The sequence below is a fragment of the Phoca vitulina genome, unplaced genomic scaffold (genome assembly GCF_004348235.1).
Source record: "Phoca vitulina isolate PV1807 unplaced genomic scaffold, GSC_HSeal_1.0 scaffold40, whole genome shotgun sequence".
In the NCBI taxonomy this organism is placed as follows: Eukaryota; Metazoa; Chordata; class Mammalia; order Carnivora; family Phocidae; genus Phoca; species Phoca vitulina.
In genome coordinates, this window is record NW_022589743.1 from 9188564 (window position 1) to 9205411 (window position 16848).

Consider the following 16848-nt stretch of genomic DNA (forward strand, 5'->3'; position numbering starts at 1 on the left):
TCTCTTGTAATAGAGGGCCAGGTTGAAATTTTAAGTATAGAGTCACTGAAACACAAATACTACAATTATAGTTTTTGAGCAGAGAATCAACATGAATTGGTGTCATGCAACCTGTATCTTTAAACAGTGTTTGAGAATTTGCTAAGAACTCTGAGAACACTACGAATATGGCATGTCTAAGTAAAGTAGTTACAAAAAAAGAAAGTTTGCAATAATTAGTAGAGTTTTGAATCTTTGGCATTTATGTGTGCTAATTTGGAGAAGATCGTTTACACAGCACTGAAATATGAGGTTATGGGGGAAACGGAGAACCCATGAGCCGGTAAGTAAATGCCAGAGGTGCAGAAAATGTAGAACAAATACTTCAGAGGTTGTACCTGATTCCTTAGGGTATGCCTCTCCACAAGGGCTGGGTGTATCCTTTGGAATTTGAAAGTCAATATTGTTCACTTATTTTTTCTATGCCTTTCTCTCCAAATAGACAATAAGCTCTCTGTGGGTAGAAAGAGTTATTTCACTTTGATTACTGCCCCCTAGGGGACTGTATAGTAGGCAAATGAGTGACTAAATGATTTAGAGAAGATGGACCAAATGACACACACCCAGAAGGCCAAACCCATCCAGATATGGAGGTTTAATTTGATTACATTAAACCACCATTACTATTACTTAATAATTTAATTCAGGTCCAATTATTTCCCCAACTCATCATTTTTTGGGAGAGGGGGGTTCTAGATTCCTAAGGTTCTCACTGGTCCTTTGTTAAGGGGTGGCTTTGCTGGTGTAGTTACAGATTATTTTTTAATGTTAATAGAAATGGCACAGTCTGGACTGAGTCCAGTTGAGCTTAATCAGAATTTCAGGATTTTAAAAAATCTTTATTATTTATTTATTTATTTTATTTTATTTTGAGAGAGAGCGCACCTGAGAGAGGGGAGGGGCAGATGAAGAAGGACAGAGAGAATCTTAAGCAGGCTCTACACCCAGTAATGAGCCTGATGCGGGGCTCTATCTTATGATCCTGAGTTGATGACCTGAGCCTAAATCAACAGTCAGTGGAAATCAACAGTAAGCAACTGAGCCACGTAGGCGCCCCAGGATTTCAGGATTTTAATGCAAAAAGCAGCACTACTGTTGGAGCTAAATTTTTTCCACAGGTGAATTATTCACACTGCAAAACAATTAAGTTATTAACCACACTGAAATTGAGGGGCTCCAGGAAAAGGTCTGTTCCCTTGAAAATGTTCCTATTTCACAGTGAGAGTCCTCACCCAGAGTCCCCATCTTCAATGCTGTCCTTCAAACCTCCTACTTCCCAGCTGGATTTGGGAGAGACAAAGCAGAAAGAACCCATTCAGTTCTCATGTTTCTGGTAGCACCACCCAGTCAGCTCAGAGAATTATCCTTAGAAGCGTTGAGACATGCTTTCACCTAACAGATAATATCATGAGTCTGGTGTCCACCTGGCAAGGGGACAGACATGGCAGTTCCTGTGATGAATGAGGCAGATTTGGTGTCCACCCTCAAGGAGCTTATGGTCTAGTGAAGAAACTGGGCAGGCTGTTGAAAGACTGGTGAGCTTTGACAACGGGCAAGTAAAGGGTGCCAGATGTTGTAAAACTGGGGGCACTAACTGAGTTTGAGGGGTCAGGGAAGAACATGTTGTAGTTGGCTACATGAAGGTTGGAGAGAAAACTGTTCTGCACGGAAGGAACCATTGGCATAAAGCTCCTCCAGCAGGAGAGCCAGTTACATGTGAGGAACTACCAAAGCCAGTATGGCTGAAGCAATGGGTGTGAAGGAGAGGCATCTCACCCAGGTCTGAAGTAGACGGGCAATGGGTGATTGCAAGAGCCATGATTTTCGACTTTATATCCAGAACACCAATAAGCTTTGAAGGACTGACCTAACATCAGCAGTGACCTGATGAGTTTATTCATTCTTAATGGCTGCTCATTTCCCCCCATGGTTCTTTCTTCACCATCTCTAACAGTCCCTCCAACACCATCATGGGGTTATTCTCCGCGGTGCTTTAAGACTTGTCATGTGGAATCCTCTTCACCAGCAGGCAGCAGGCAGAGTAGCCCACACCCAAATCTAGGTTCCAAAGTGGAGCATCAGCCCCTGAAACCTAACCAGAAAAAAGAGAGGCAGGGAACATCCACACACATCCCCTCTGTCTCTCCTGGCCCATTCTGGAGTATATGACATACCCTCCAATTGGCCGCATCATGCAGCCCACATGAGCAGAACCATTTCAAGATCCAGTAAAGGGAGAGAAAAAGGAAAGGCATCAAAAGTATAAGCAGGCCTGCTTTCTCCAAAGTTTCTTTTTCTGCACTCCTCCCCAGCCACAAAAAAAGAACTTTTCTTTCTTGAGAAGACAGAAATATTGTTTAGGTTCTCAGAATTTAGAACTAACCAAAAGGGAGGGCTTCAGAAAAATTATTTATATTGCTAATCCAAGTGTATTTTTGTATGTGTCTGCGTAGGTAAACATTGTATGTACTCCATTTCATAAGATATAATAACGGAACAACTAAGTGGAATTAACATGATAAGCCAGGTTCAGTGTTAGACAGTGAGGCCATAAAGGTAAAACGGATTCTTCCACTAGGGACTTAGCAGTCTAGAGAGGAGGTGACATACATGCACAGTTCATGATAATGAGAGAAAGCGATCACCAGCATATGAAAGGAAAACATGTAGTATTTTAGGAGTTTGTGGCAAACTGCTGTTAAAAGAAGACAACAGACACCTTGCTGAAGGGAAAAGATGACGGAGGAGCAGGGGACCCTATTCCAACCGGTCCCCGGAATTTAGCTGGATATCTACCAGACCACTCTGAACACCCACGAAATCAGCCTGAGATGTAAGAAGATAGATCTGGATCTCTACAAACAGAATATTGCAGGAGGTTGGTTTCGAGGCACGAAGCGGGGAGCCGTGATTCCACAGGCAGATATCGAAGGATAAACGGAAGGGGGAGGGAACCTGGCCATGGGGATCCTACACCACCGGTGAGCGATAGCTTCCCGCGCTAGGGATCAGGCACAGACTCGCAGACCAGTAGCAACGGGGAAAGGACTTTAGAGCAGCCCTCTGGACAGAAACCCGGAGCAATGGGGCTGCACCTGAGAACTGAGGGCGGCTGGCGGTTTTAGAGGCACAAAGGGCAGAGACATGCCCCGACCTGGAGGCAAGGACTGGGAGTGCTGCTGAGGAGCACACAACCCAGGACGCTGCAGTTTATAGCAGCACAGACAGAAACGGAGATAGTGTGGCCTGGAGAGCTCACTGAAGAACAGACTGAGATCTCTCTGCTCTGAGGCAGAGGGTTGGAAACCATCTCTTCTGCTGACTCACGGAAGAGATGTGGAAACCCGCTAGGGAAAGCTGCCAGAGAAAGCCGTCAGAGAACAAAAGCCCAAAAAAACTGGTTTCCACTGAGCCCATCCCCCGCCACAGGGGGCAAGGCAACTCTGCCCAAACAGGGTTGCCTGAGAAACAGTGCTGCAGGCCCCTCCCCCAGAAGACAGGCTGGGAAAACAAGAGGCCAGCAACCCTAAGGTCCCTAGAAAACAGGTGCATCTTGCTTGGGTTGTGGTCAGTAATTTGGACTCTATACATTTCCTCAACCACCCCTCAACAGAATGACTAGGAGGAGGAATCCCCGAAATAGGAAATACTCAGAGACTATGACTTATGCCACAGATTTACAAATGGATTCAGATATAACCAAGTTGTCGGAGATGGAATTCAGGGTAGCAATTGTGAAGACAATGGCCAGATGGAGAAATCGATTAATGTCAACATAGAGTCTCTAAGGGCAGAAATGAAAGCTGTATTGGCAGAACTTAAAAATGCTATCAATGAGATCCAATCCAATCTAGATAATCTAACAGCGAGGGTAAATAGGCAGAAGAATGAATTAGTGATTTAGAAGACCAATTAATAGACAAGAAGGGAAAAGAGGAGGTCAGGCAAAAACAACTCAGAATCCATGAAAATAGAATCAGAGAAATAAGTGACACCATGAAACGTCCCAATGTCAGAATTATTGGGATACCTGAGGGGGTGGAGAGAGAGAGGGGACTAGAAGATATATTTGAGCTAATCGTAGCAGAGAACTTCCCTAATCTGGGGAATGAAACAAACATTCCAGTCCTAGAGGCAGAGAGGACCCCTCCCAAGATCAAGGAAAACAGGCCAACACCCCGGCATGTAACAGTAAAACTTGCAAATCTTAGAAGCAAGGAAACCATCTTAAGGGCAGTTAGGGGGAAGAGATTCCTTACGTACAGAGGGAGGAACATCAGAATAACGTCAGACCTATCCACAGAGACCTGGCAAGCCAGAAAGGCCTGGCAAGACATATTCAGGGTACTAAATGAGAAGAACATGCAGCCAAGAATACTTTATCCGGCAAGGCTGTCATTTAGAATGGATGGAGATGCAGAGCTTCCACAACTGGCAGAAACTGAAAGAATATGTGACCACTAAGCCGGCCCTGCAAGAAATATTAAGGGGGGTTCTATAAAAGGAGAAGGACCCCAAGAGTGATATACAACAGAAATTTACAGGGACAATCTATAGAAACAAGGTCTTCACAGGCAACATGATGACAATAAATTCGTATCTTTCAATAATCACTCTCAATGTGAACAGCCTAAATGCTCCCATAAAATGGCACAGGGTTGCAGATTGGATAAAAAGACAGGACCCACCCATATGCTGTCTACAAGAGACTCATTTTGAACCTAAAGATACATCCAGACTGAAAGTGAAGGGATGGAGATCCATTTTCCATGCCAATGGATCTCAAAAGAAAGCTGGGGTAGCAATTCTTATATCAGACAAATTAGATTTTACACTAAAGTCTGTAGTTAGAGACACAGAAGGACACTATGTCATTCTTAAAGGGTCTATCCAACAAGAAGATCTAACAATTGTAAGTATCTACAGCCCCAACATGGGAGCAGCCATCTACATAAGCCAACTGTTAACCAAAATAAAGAGTCATATTGATAACAATACGTTAATTGTAGGAGACCTCAATACTCCACTCTCACCAATAGACAGATCATCTAAGCAGAAAATCAACAAAGAAACAAGAGCTTTGAATGACACACTGGACCAGAAGGACCTCATAGATATATACAGAACATTCCAAGTTCAGAACAGAATACTAAACAACAGAATACTCATTCTTCTCGAGCGCACATGGAACTTTCTCCAGAATAGACCACATACTGGGTCACAAATCAGGTCTCAAGTGATACCAAAAGATTGAGATTATTCCCTGCATATTCTCAGACCATAATGCTTTAAAACTGGAACTCAGTCACAAGAAAAAATTTGGCAGAAAGTCAAACACGTGGAAGCTAAAGACCGCTCTGCTCAAGAATGTTTGGGTCAACCAGGAAATCAGAGAAGAACTTAAACAATTCATGGAAACCAATGAGAACAAAAACACATTGGTCCAAAACCTATGGGATACTGCAAAGGTGGTCCTAAGGGGGAAATACATAGCCATCCAAGCCTCACTCAAAAAAAAAAATAGAAAAATCCCGAATTCACCAACTAACTTTACACCTAATGAACTAGAGAAAAAGCAACAAATGATGCTTAAGTCATGCATTAGAAGAGAAACAATTAAGATTAGAGCAGAGATCAATGAATTAGACGAGATCGGGCGCGTTCAGGGTGGTATGGCCGTACACGAGATCAATGAATTAGAAACCAGAAACACAGTAGACCAGATCAACGATACTAGAAGCTGGTTCTTTTAAAGAATTAATAAGATCGATAAACCACTGGCCAGACTTACCCAAAAGAAAAGAAAGGACCCAAATTAATAAAATTATGAATGAAAGGGGAGAGATCATGACTAACACCAAGGAAATAGAAACAATTACTGGAAATTATTATCGGGGCGCCTGGGTGGCTCAGATGGTTAAGTATCTGCCTTCGGCTCAGGTCATGATCCCAGGGTCCTGGGATCAAGCCCCACATCGGGCTCCTGGCTCAGGGAGGAGCCTGCTTCTCCCTCTCTGTCTGCCTCTCCCCCCTGCTCATGCTCTCTCTTTCTGTCTGTATCTCTGTGTCTCAAATGAATAAATAAAATCTTTTTAAAAAAAAAAAAAGAAATTATTATCAACAACTATATGCCAATAAATTGAGCAACCTGGATGAAATGGATGCCTTCCTGGAAACCTATAAACTACCAGGACTGAAAGAGGAAGAAACTGACAACCTGAATAGGCCAATAACCAGTAATGAAATTGAAGCAGTGATCAAAAACCTCCCAAAAAACAAGAGTCCTGGGCCTGATGGATTCCCTGGGGAATTCTACCAAACATTCAAAGAAGAAATAATACCTATTCTCCTGAAGCTATTTCAAAAAACAGAAACAGAAGGAAAGCTTCCAGACTCATTTTGTGAGGCCAGCATTACCTTAATCCCCAAACCAGGCAAAGACCCCATCAAAAAGGAGAATTTCAGACCAATATCCCTGATGAATATGGATTCCAAAATCCTCAACAAAATCCTAGCTAATAGGATCCAACAATACATTAAAAGGATCATCCACCACGACCAAGTGGGATTTATCCCCCAGATGCAAGGGTGGTTCAACATTTGCAAATCAATCAATGTGGTAGAACACATTAATAAGAGGAGGGAGAAGAACCATATTGTCCTCTCAATTGATGCAGAAAAAGCATTTGACAAAATATAACATCCTTTCCTGATTAAAACTCTCTAGAGTATAGGGATAGAGGGAACATTCCTCAAGTTCATAAAATCCATCTATGAAAACCCACAGCGAATATCATCCTCAATGGGGAAAAGCTGAGAGCCTTTCCCTTAAGATCAGAAACACGTCAAGGGTGCCCACTCTCACCACTGTTGTTCAACATAGTACTAGAAGTCCTAGCAACAGCAATCAGACAACAAAAAGAAATAAAAGGTATTCAAATTGGCAAAGAAGAAGTCAAACTCTCTCTCTTCGCAGACGACATGATACTTTATGTGGAAAACCCAAAAGACTCCACCCCCAAATTACTAGAACTCATCCAGCAATTCAGTAATGTGGCAGGATACAAAATCAATGCACAGAAATCAGTTGCTTTCTTATACACTAACAACGCAACTGTAGAAAGAGACATTAGAGAAACGATTCCATTTACAATAGCACCAAAACCCATAAGATACCTTGGAATAAACCTAACCAAAGAGGTAAAGGATCTATATTCTAGGAACTACAGACACTCATGAAAGAAACTGAAGAAGACACAAAAAGATGGAAAAACATTCCATGCTCATGGATTGGAGGAATAAACACTGTTAAAATATCTGTGCTATCCAGAGCAAACTATACCTTCAATGCCATCCCGATCAAAATTCCAACGACATTTTTCAAAGTGCTGGAACAAACAATCCTAAAATGTGTACGGAATCAGAAAAGACCCTGAATCGCCAAAGGAATGTTGAAAAAGAAAAACAAAGCTGGGGGCATCACGTTGCCCGATTTCAAGCTATTACTACAAAGCACTGATCACCAAGACAGCATGGTACTGGCACAAAAACAGATATATAGACCAATGGAACAGAATAGAGAGCCCAGATATGGACCCTCCACTCTATGGTCAAATAATCTTCGACAAAGCAGGAAAAAACATGCAATGGAAAAAAGTCTCTTCAATAAATGGTGCTGGGAAAATTGGACAGCCACATGCAGAAGAATGAAACTCGACCATTCTCTAACACCATACACAAAGATACACTCAAAATGGATGAAAGACCTCAATGTGAGACAGGAATCCATCAAAATCCTAGAGGAGAACATAGGCAGTAACCTCTTTGACATCGCCCACAGCAACTTCTTTTAAGATTCATCTCCAAAGGCTACTGAAACAAAAGCAAAAACGAACTTTTGGGACTTCATCAAGACAAAAAGCTTCTGCACAGCAAAGGAAACAGTCAACAAAACAAAGAGGCAACCCACAGAATGGGAGAAGATATTTGCAAATGACATTACAGATAAAGGGCTGGTATCCAAGATCTATAAACTTCTCAAACTCAATGTCCAAAAAACAAATAACCAAGTCAAAAAATGGGCAGAAGACATGAACAGACACTTCTCCAAAGAAGACATACAAATGGCTAACAGACACACGAAAAAATGTTCATCATCATTAGCCATCAGGGAAATTCAAATCAAAACCACATTGAGATACCACCTTACACCACTTAGAATGGCAAAAATGGACAAGGCAAGAAACAACAAATGTTGGAGAGGTTGTGGAGAAAGGGGAACCCTCTTACACTGTTGGTGGGAATGCAAGTTGGTACAGCCACTTTGGAAAACAGTGTGGAGGTTCCTCAAAAATTTAAAAATAGAGCTACTCTATGACCCAGCAATTGCACTCCTGGGTATTTACCCCAAAGACACAGATGTAGTGAAAAGAAGGGTCACATGCACCCCAATGTTCATAGCAGCAATGTCCTCAATAGCCAAACTGTGGAAAGAGCCAAGATGCCCTTCAGCAGATGAATGGATAAAGAAGATGTGGTCCATATATACAATGGAATATTACTCAGCCATCAGAAAGGATGAATACCCAACTTTTACATCAACATGGATGGGACTGGAGGACACTATGCTAAGTGAAATAAGTCAAGCAGAGAAAGTCAATTATCATATGGTTTCAGTTATTTGTGGAACATAAGGAATAGCATGGAGGACATTAGGAGAAGGAAGGGAAAAATGAAGGGGGGAAATCGGAGGGAGAGATGAATCATGAGAGACTATGGACTCTGAGAAACAAACTGAGGGTGTTAGAGGGGAGGTGGGTGGAGGGATGGGTTAGCCTGGTGATGGGTATTAAGGAGGGCACGTACTGCATGGAGCACTGGGTGTTACACGAAAAGAACGAAGCGTGGATCACTACATCAAAAACTAATGATGTATTATATGGTGACTAACATAACATAATAAAATACAATTATAAAAAAAAAAAGACAACAGATCCAAAATGGAATTGCTTATGCTAAGCCCCACTCACCAAACGAAGATTTAACTTGATTACAGTTACGGCTTGCCCAGAAATGAACTCTTAAACGAGTCCAATCAGGAATCACCTCATCAGCACTAGTTAGGTAATTTGCCTGATAACCCCTTGCCATTCCCTAAAGGAAAGTGACCTTGCAAATAACCAACCTGCTTTGTTGTCTAGCATAACTTCCTTGTTCTCCCTCCCTTCTGCCTTTATCTTCTATTTTGTACAGCTCCTCAGAGCTCCTTTCTCTCTGTTGGATTGGATGCTGCCCAATTTGAATCGATTTTTGTTCAAAAGGCTCTTAAACATTTTAATATGCCTCAGTTTATCTTTCAACAGCTCTGGTCAGAAGAGGAAACCAAAGGAGACCCTCCACTGCCCACAGGGGCAAGGAGCAACCAGGCGCACCTACCTGCTGCGCCCCCTGAGCTGGCGGCTTTCCCGCTGCCTCTGGACGTTTAAGTTCCTCTTGGATCCTGGCTCTGCAGCTTTTGCATGAGGCGCTTTCAGACTTGACTTGAGCATTTCTTCCTCATGACTGAGTCCAGTCACCGGCTGGAGTTAGACTGGCTCTGATTTAGAAACTGGACCAGGTGCCTGGGTTTGACTTAGGAACTAGAAAAGACTGGAGGCAGGCCGGGTCCAACTTAGACCCTTGCGTGCGTCTGAGAAGACTGGGCCGGACTTAGAAAACGGAGCAGCTCTGAGCCAGCCTGTATCGGTCCTAGAAACCGGAAAGGCACTGGGTCCCACTTAGAAACCGGACCGGGCTGGGGCGGACTGGGTCGAGCTTAGATGCCGGACCCGGTGGGCGGATTGGTTCCGTTTAGAAACCAAACCCGGCGGAGGCTGACTGGGTCCCGCTTAGAAATCGGACGGGATAGGAGCAGACTGGGTCCAGCTTAGAACCTTGAGTTAGTCTGAGAAGACTGGGCCGGACTCAGAAAACGGAGCAGGCCTGAGGTGGCCTAGGTCTGTCCTAGAAACTGGGAATGTACTGGGTCCCACTTAGAAGCCAGACCCGGCTGGCGCGGACTGGGTCGGCCTGGAAGTCAGACCGGATGGGGGCCGGCCAGGTACCTTTTAGAAGCCGGACCGGATGGGGGCGGACTGGGTCCAGCCTAGAAACCAGACTGGTCAGGGCACAAACCGGCGCCATTGTGAGGCCTCAGGTGAATAAAATGTTCTGAGGCTGAACAAGCCGCGAGCCTTACCGAAGGTAATCTTGAGTTACTATGGCCACAGTGGAGAACTTTTAACCTACCTAAGCTTCTCCACTTACGAGGTGCCCTAGAGCCAGGCACTCACCATTAAAGGGCCGAGGGAAAGCTATTTTTACTCCTACTCACCGTTTCTGGTGGCCAGGATGAGACCTGCTGAGACACTCCACTCACTCCAGAGCCTGCAGGTGGGATCCGGAGAAAACTGGCAGAAGCCCGTGGAAGGTAAGAATTCCGACCAAAGTTAGCCCTCGCATTTCCATCTGTGTCTGTGGTGTCTGGTTGAGAGAAAAAGGCAACATTTCACGTTGTCCTTTCCTTTCTAAATTCAGATTGGCAAGCAAAAAAAAAAGTTTGTAAGAGTAAGGTCTTTGAATTGGGACTGTTGAACGTGTACTTCGGGTACTCATTGGTGGTCGAAACCTTCCCTCCCAGGGACGGCTATTGGCTTCTTGTTTGTCGCATTTTGTGTCCTGAGAACTTGGCTGGCGACAGTCAGGTTGGGGACCCGAATAATATGGCTGTACAGAAACGTGGGTTGTTCTCCCTTTGTGGCTGGGATCCTACCGACTGTTTCCAACTCTCAGGGCAATTGTCTTTCTTTTGGGAGTGGCTGTGGATCTTGGAGGTAGTATCTTTGCCACTTGTTTTTATGGGGTTGTTCATTACTGCTGGGAAAATTTACTGCCTGTCCAAGGCTGAAACTTGACAAGATCTTCAAAAGGATTCCTTTTTCATTTTTCTTCTATTTTAAGTAGTCCTAGGGTCAGACATCGGCCAAACTGGAAGCTGGTATTCAAAGCCTGACAGGAAATGTGTTTTAGGCCTTCTCCCTAAGGTAAATGAAACTATGGACCCAGAAAGAAGGAAGAACATTCTGGAACCTTTGTGTAAGGACTTACTAGAACATTCCAGAGACACACAGCTCTGAATCTAGAACATAGGGATCTTTTGATTTTCACCTTCGTTGAAGGTCTTCTCCCTGAAATAAAGATGCAAATTGAGGATAATGTAGTCGGATGGGTGGAGCAGTCTCCGTATCATTCAGGTTGCAACTCGGTTCTTTGAGGAATTAAAAGCAGTTGTGCTTATCTTACAAATGAGTCTTTATAAGAACAGAAATGTGGTTCTGAAAACAACTCAAAGTCCACTTGTCTTTTTTTTTTTTTTTTTTTTTTTAAGATTTTTTTTTTTTTTTTGACAGAGAGAGACACAGCGAGAGAGGGAACACAAGCAGGGGGAGTGGGAGAGGGAGAAGCAGGCTTCCCACTGAGCAGGGAGCCCGATGCGGGGCTCGATCCCAGGACCCGGGATCATGACCTGAGCCGAAGGCAGACGCTTAACGACTGAGCCACCCAGGCGCCACCATCCACTTGTCTTTTTTACCAGTCCCTAAACCTCCTGTATTCATCTGAAAAGGCTTGCAGATACTGTAAAAGATCTGGACTTAGGGAACAAGAATCCTTTTGGATGGAACTTGCATTTTTCCTCTGTGCCTATTGTGATGTAAGTATTTTAGGTAGTTTTTTCCAGGAGCCAAGACAATTTTTATCAGGAGAGGAAAAAAGAAAAGGCTATTTTGAAAACTAGATCTATGAAAAATCTTAAAAGTCTCTTTCACATTAAATAAAAAGCTAGCTGAGCAGGTAAGCTTATTCCATCTGCCAGAAACACCATTTGGATCCAGCTGTCCTTTTATAAGCTCATGTCCTTTCATAAACTTTTGCGTTTCATACCTGTCTCATGGCTAAAATTTTAAAATGAAAGCTGTAGGATCTGTTCAAACTATTTGTGTATTTATGTCTAGTTATATGTATGCTATAGATACATAGGCGGGGTTTTTTTGGTTTTGTTTTGTTTTTGTACCTCTGATGGGTATCGCCAAAATTAGTTTTTTAAAAAAGTTTTTATTTAAATTCCAGTTAACATGCAGTGTGATGTTAGTTTCAGGCATCCATTATAGTGATTCAACACTTGCACACATAACCCAGTGCTCATCATAAGTGCACTCCTTAATCCCCATCTCCTATCTTCCTCATCCCCCCACCTCCCTCCCCTCTGGTAACCATCAGTGTGTTCTCTCAGTTGAGTCTGTTTCTTGGTTTGCCTCCCTCTCTCTTTTCCCCCTTTGCTCATTTGTTTCTTAAATTCCACGTATGAGTGAAATCTCATGGTATTAGTCTTTCTCTGACTGACTTATTTCGCTTAGCCTGATACTCTGTAGCCCTATCCATGTCATTGCAAATGGGAAAATTTCATTCGTTTTTATGGCCGAGTAATAGTCCATTGTGTATATATACTACATCTTCTTTATGCATTCATCAGTCAGTGGACACTTGGGCTATTTCCATAATTTGGCTATTGTAGATAGTGTTGCTCTAAACCTTGGGGTGCATGTATCCGTTTGGGTAGATACCTAGTGGTGTAATTGCTGGACTGTAGGGTAGTTCTGTTTTTGACCTGCCAAATTTAATTTGTAAAGAGTTCTACTTAATTGGCTTAAAGACAAATAGGCGTTATATAAATATACTCTCAGAAATATAGAAACTAACCCAAATATTTTGCAAGTTCACATGATCTAGGACAGCCCTCAGGAAATAAAAGCTAGTTTAAGTTTATTGGCTTAATTAAAACAGGAATGTCTTTAGAGTTATCAGTATTAAATATAATACTTTTATTCCACCTCAGTTTACTAAGAGTCAAATAGGCTCATGTTAAATTCACATCAAATTCTGTCACAGCATTTGTCAGCAAGAAAGGTAACTTTAGATGGTTAGCTGTTTCATGTCTCCTGAAATTTTCATGAGTAATCTAAACATAATTGTGATGAACAAGTAGATTAAGTATATTTAAGTAAGACAAAAGTTTATAAGTGAACTTTTCTACAATAACTATATTTTATGATATGTCTACTTAAAATTAGTTTCCAGAATTTTCTTGGGACAGCTCAGCCTGCCTTATCATGTGAGCCAATTTCTTATGATAAATCTTGCATTTGGACAGAAATTTGACAAAACTTAGTGAGGATTTTCTTCACAGACAAAAGCAGAGGCCGGAGAGTGAGAAACAGATAGATATGGGCACTTGGGGGTATTAGCTAGTAAGGGCTACCATTTATAGACAGCTTATGAAATGTCAGGCACAGGCTTAGCACTTCGCGTACATTAGATCATTTCACCTTTGTTCATGTATAAAGACTCTGGAGAGCAGGGAACCTTGTCTTGTTCCCAGCTATATTCTCAATATGCAGAATGCAAAAATTACTCAGACTATCTGCTGAAGGAATGAATGAATCCGTGGTGGAGCAACAACCCTAAAGCCCCATGATCTCAGTTTGACCACTATGCCAGAAAGAAGGGCACCAAAAAAATTTATGCTTAATCCTGTGTTCCACCTAATTCTCACCGAAGAGTGGGCTTTGAGAAAAAATGAATTTTCAGAAATTTTTTAAAGCTAGAATTGTTTTGTCTTTCAGGGTTGTTTTTGTTTTTTGCTTTATTACTTAAAATTAAAAAAAAAAAAATCCTTTTGCTACCCATTTGGATTCAACACCCTTGAAGGACTTATACTATCTGAAAGTCTACACACTGGAAAGGTCTTATTGATTGAACCGGGGGCAGGCGGGGGGTGGTGGGGAGAGGCAGGAGGCAAAGCAGAAGGAGAAGAGAAGAGCTTTTCATTTGCAGGCCAGAATCCTGAATGTTCAGAAAAACTGTATTCCCCCAGAGACAGATATGGAGGTTGGTTGGGGGGAAGGGGCAGCATACCAAGTCCATTTTCTCCTGTCTATTTTACCTGATTTCTCTAGTGGTTCATAAACTGAGAAAAAGCCATTGGATACCAAGCAGGACAAAAATGGTACTTAGAGCTCAGTGAAGGACATACAGCAACTTTTGTTTTCTGTCAGACAGCTTACAAGGGGCTGGATCTGTTTTTAAGTGGTCATGGATTCTGCTTACCAATGAATGTGGTGGTTCATTTTCCAAGGGAAAGTGAATAATGTCCTCATCAGGAGCCTGTATTTCAGGCCTGGTACTGAATAATTACTGGACTGCTGAAAGCTTCCAAGTAGAAGTTCACCCTCCATATACCCCTTGGCTCGCATTCCCATTTCAGCTACTTTAAGCTCTTGTAAACAGCATTTGTTTTCCATTACAAGCTAGGAAATGTGACTGTGCGGCAATGGTGCTGGGTCCCTGGAGAGGGCCTGCCAGGGAGGCCGTTTCCTCACATCTCCTTTCAGCTTGTAACTCGCTGTCGAGGTTGGGTAATCACTGAAGCTCCATGTCTTCCCATCCTATTCTGTTCCCCTAACTTATAAAACAGCCAGGGACCCGCTTGAGGACTAGCGGATCAACCAGATGTTTCCGGAGCACAGACAGTGTGCATTTCCCCTTGCACATCATCTTGTGAGAGGGGAGGCCTGGCAGGGCGCTCACCCTGGCTGACATCACTGGGCGAGGTAGCCTGGGGGAGAATTTCAAAGCAGAGCAGCTTGGCCAGGGAAGAGCTCAGCTGGCAGCCCTGTGCTGGGATTAACTGACCCAGATGACTCGGGAGAAGGAATCAGCAATTTAAGTGTGTTTGTTCTCTGGGAGGAAGTAGATCCTCCATTCCCTGAACACTCATGGGCTATGGGTGGACTTCCCCAGTGGCTCCACATACACAGTGAGGATCACCTTCACTGTATCGCTCCTCATCCAACTCCTTGTGTTCCCTGACTTTTGCTTGAAGTTGCAGTGGGACAGGCTCAGTTGATTGCAGTGAATAATCACAGAATCATAGTAAATAATGATGATGATAATAAATTAATGCATCCTCTTTCCCCAAATGCAGCAAAGGGGAGCTCACATGCCAGAAAATCTATGATTTTGAATCATCTTATAGATCACCAGCTTGTCAGATTCAGGGTGGTAGGAACCAATAAAATAATTTTTTAATGTAGAAACCAACTGACGTGGTATTGCCAGCTTCCCCTCAGAAAAGTAAATCAAACCAAACAAATAAGTGAATAGAATGTGCCATTTACTACCACCACGATTTCATAAAAGAAAGGTTAGTTTAACCTCTTCTGCTCAAATCTCTTCAAGGAATTTTCTTTACCGCTTATAACTGAATCCAAACTGCCAAGACCTGAACAGTTCCATGTGACCTAGGAACTGGCCCCTGCCTGCCTTTCAAGCTCTACCTCCTTTTCTTATTTCTCTCCAGCCTTCTCTCTGTACCTCAAATTTGCCTTGGTCTTTGCATTGCTATTCCCAACATCTGGAATGCTATTCCCCTAGATCTGTATACAGTGCTCTGCCCATGGTTGGCAGCTTTTTGACAGGGCTCCCAATGATCGCTACCTCCTGGTAGTCACACCTTTGTGTAATCCTCCCCCACTGCCCTGTATGTGAGCTGAACCTTACGACTTGCTTCTAAAGAGTGGGATAGAATAGAATAGGTTTTCTCTGAAGAGTAGCAACAGTGATGGGATGTCATGTAGACCTTTGTTATAAAAGACTGTCACTTCATTCTTGCTTATTCCCTCCGGCTCTTCTCGCACACCTTTTCCAGTGAAGCAAGTTGCCTTTTGTGAGCTGCCCTATGGAGAGGCTGGTATGACAAAGAACTGAAGGTGGGCTCTTGGCCAATAGCCAGTCAGAACTGAGACACTCTTTCCAACAGCCTGGGAGGAACTGAATCCTGCAACAACCTTCTGAGTGAGATTGGAAGCAGATCCTTCCCTGTCGGGCTTTGCAATTACTGCAGTCCCAGAGGACATCTTGATGGCAGCCTTGCAGGAGCTGCCGAGCCAGGGACACCATAACCAGCTAACCTATGCCCCGGTGCAGGCACTCTGAAATATGGAGATAGTAAAGGTTTTGTTTTAAACCAGTAAGTTCTGGGGTAATTTGTTACATGCAACAGATAACTAATACACTGCCTCACTTTATGTAGGCCTCTGCTCAGATGTCTCCTCTAAAGTAGTCTCTCAGCTGCAAAACAAAACAAATGACACAAAACTAACTGCACATTATTCTCTATCGCTTTACCCATCTGAATTTTTATTCGTGCAAGTTATGACCACTTGCATTTATATTATGTGTTTGTTTATTAGCTGGCTTTGCTACTAGAATGAAAACTCAGTCAACACCCGCCGTGTCTGAATATTGAACACTTATTCATGTTTGAAGAAGATGGACATTATTTGCCCTGATAGTGCTTAAGTTTATTCAACAACAAATACTTATTGTAGGTTACTATATGCCAGGCCCAGTGATTATAGGTTATTTATTCCTGTTCCCTGGGATCTGGGCCAGTTAATTTTAGTCTGTTGGCTAACCATTTTTTTTTTTTCTTTAAGCTAAGTTGCTCTGTTTTGGTAACTTATCTTTTTGTGCTTTTACTTAAGCATTTGATAAAAATGCCATATAGAATGGAATCAAGGCTAGAGCTGTATGTGCTTTATTGAAGTTCATTGTTGAATGAACATTGTTTTTGAGAAGTTCTTATTTCACACTGTGCTGAAGTCCAACTTCCTGCTACTTTCATCTGCTGGCCTTACTTAGCTTTACTCCCAG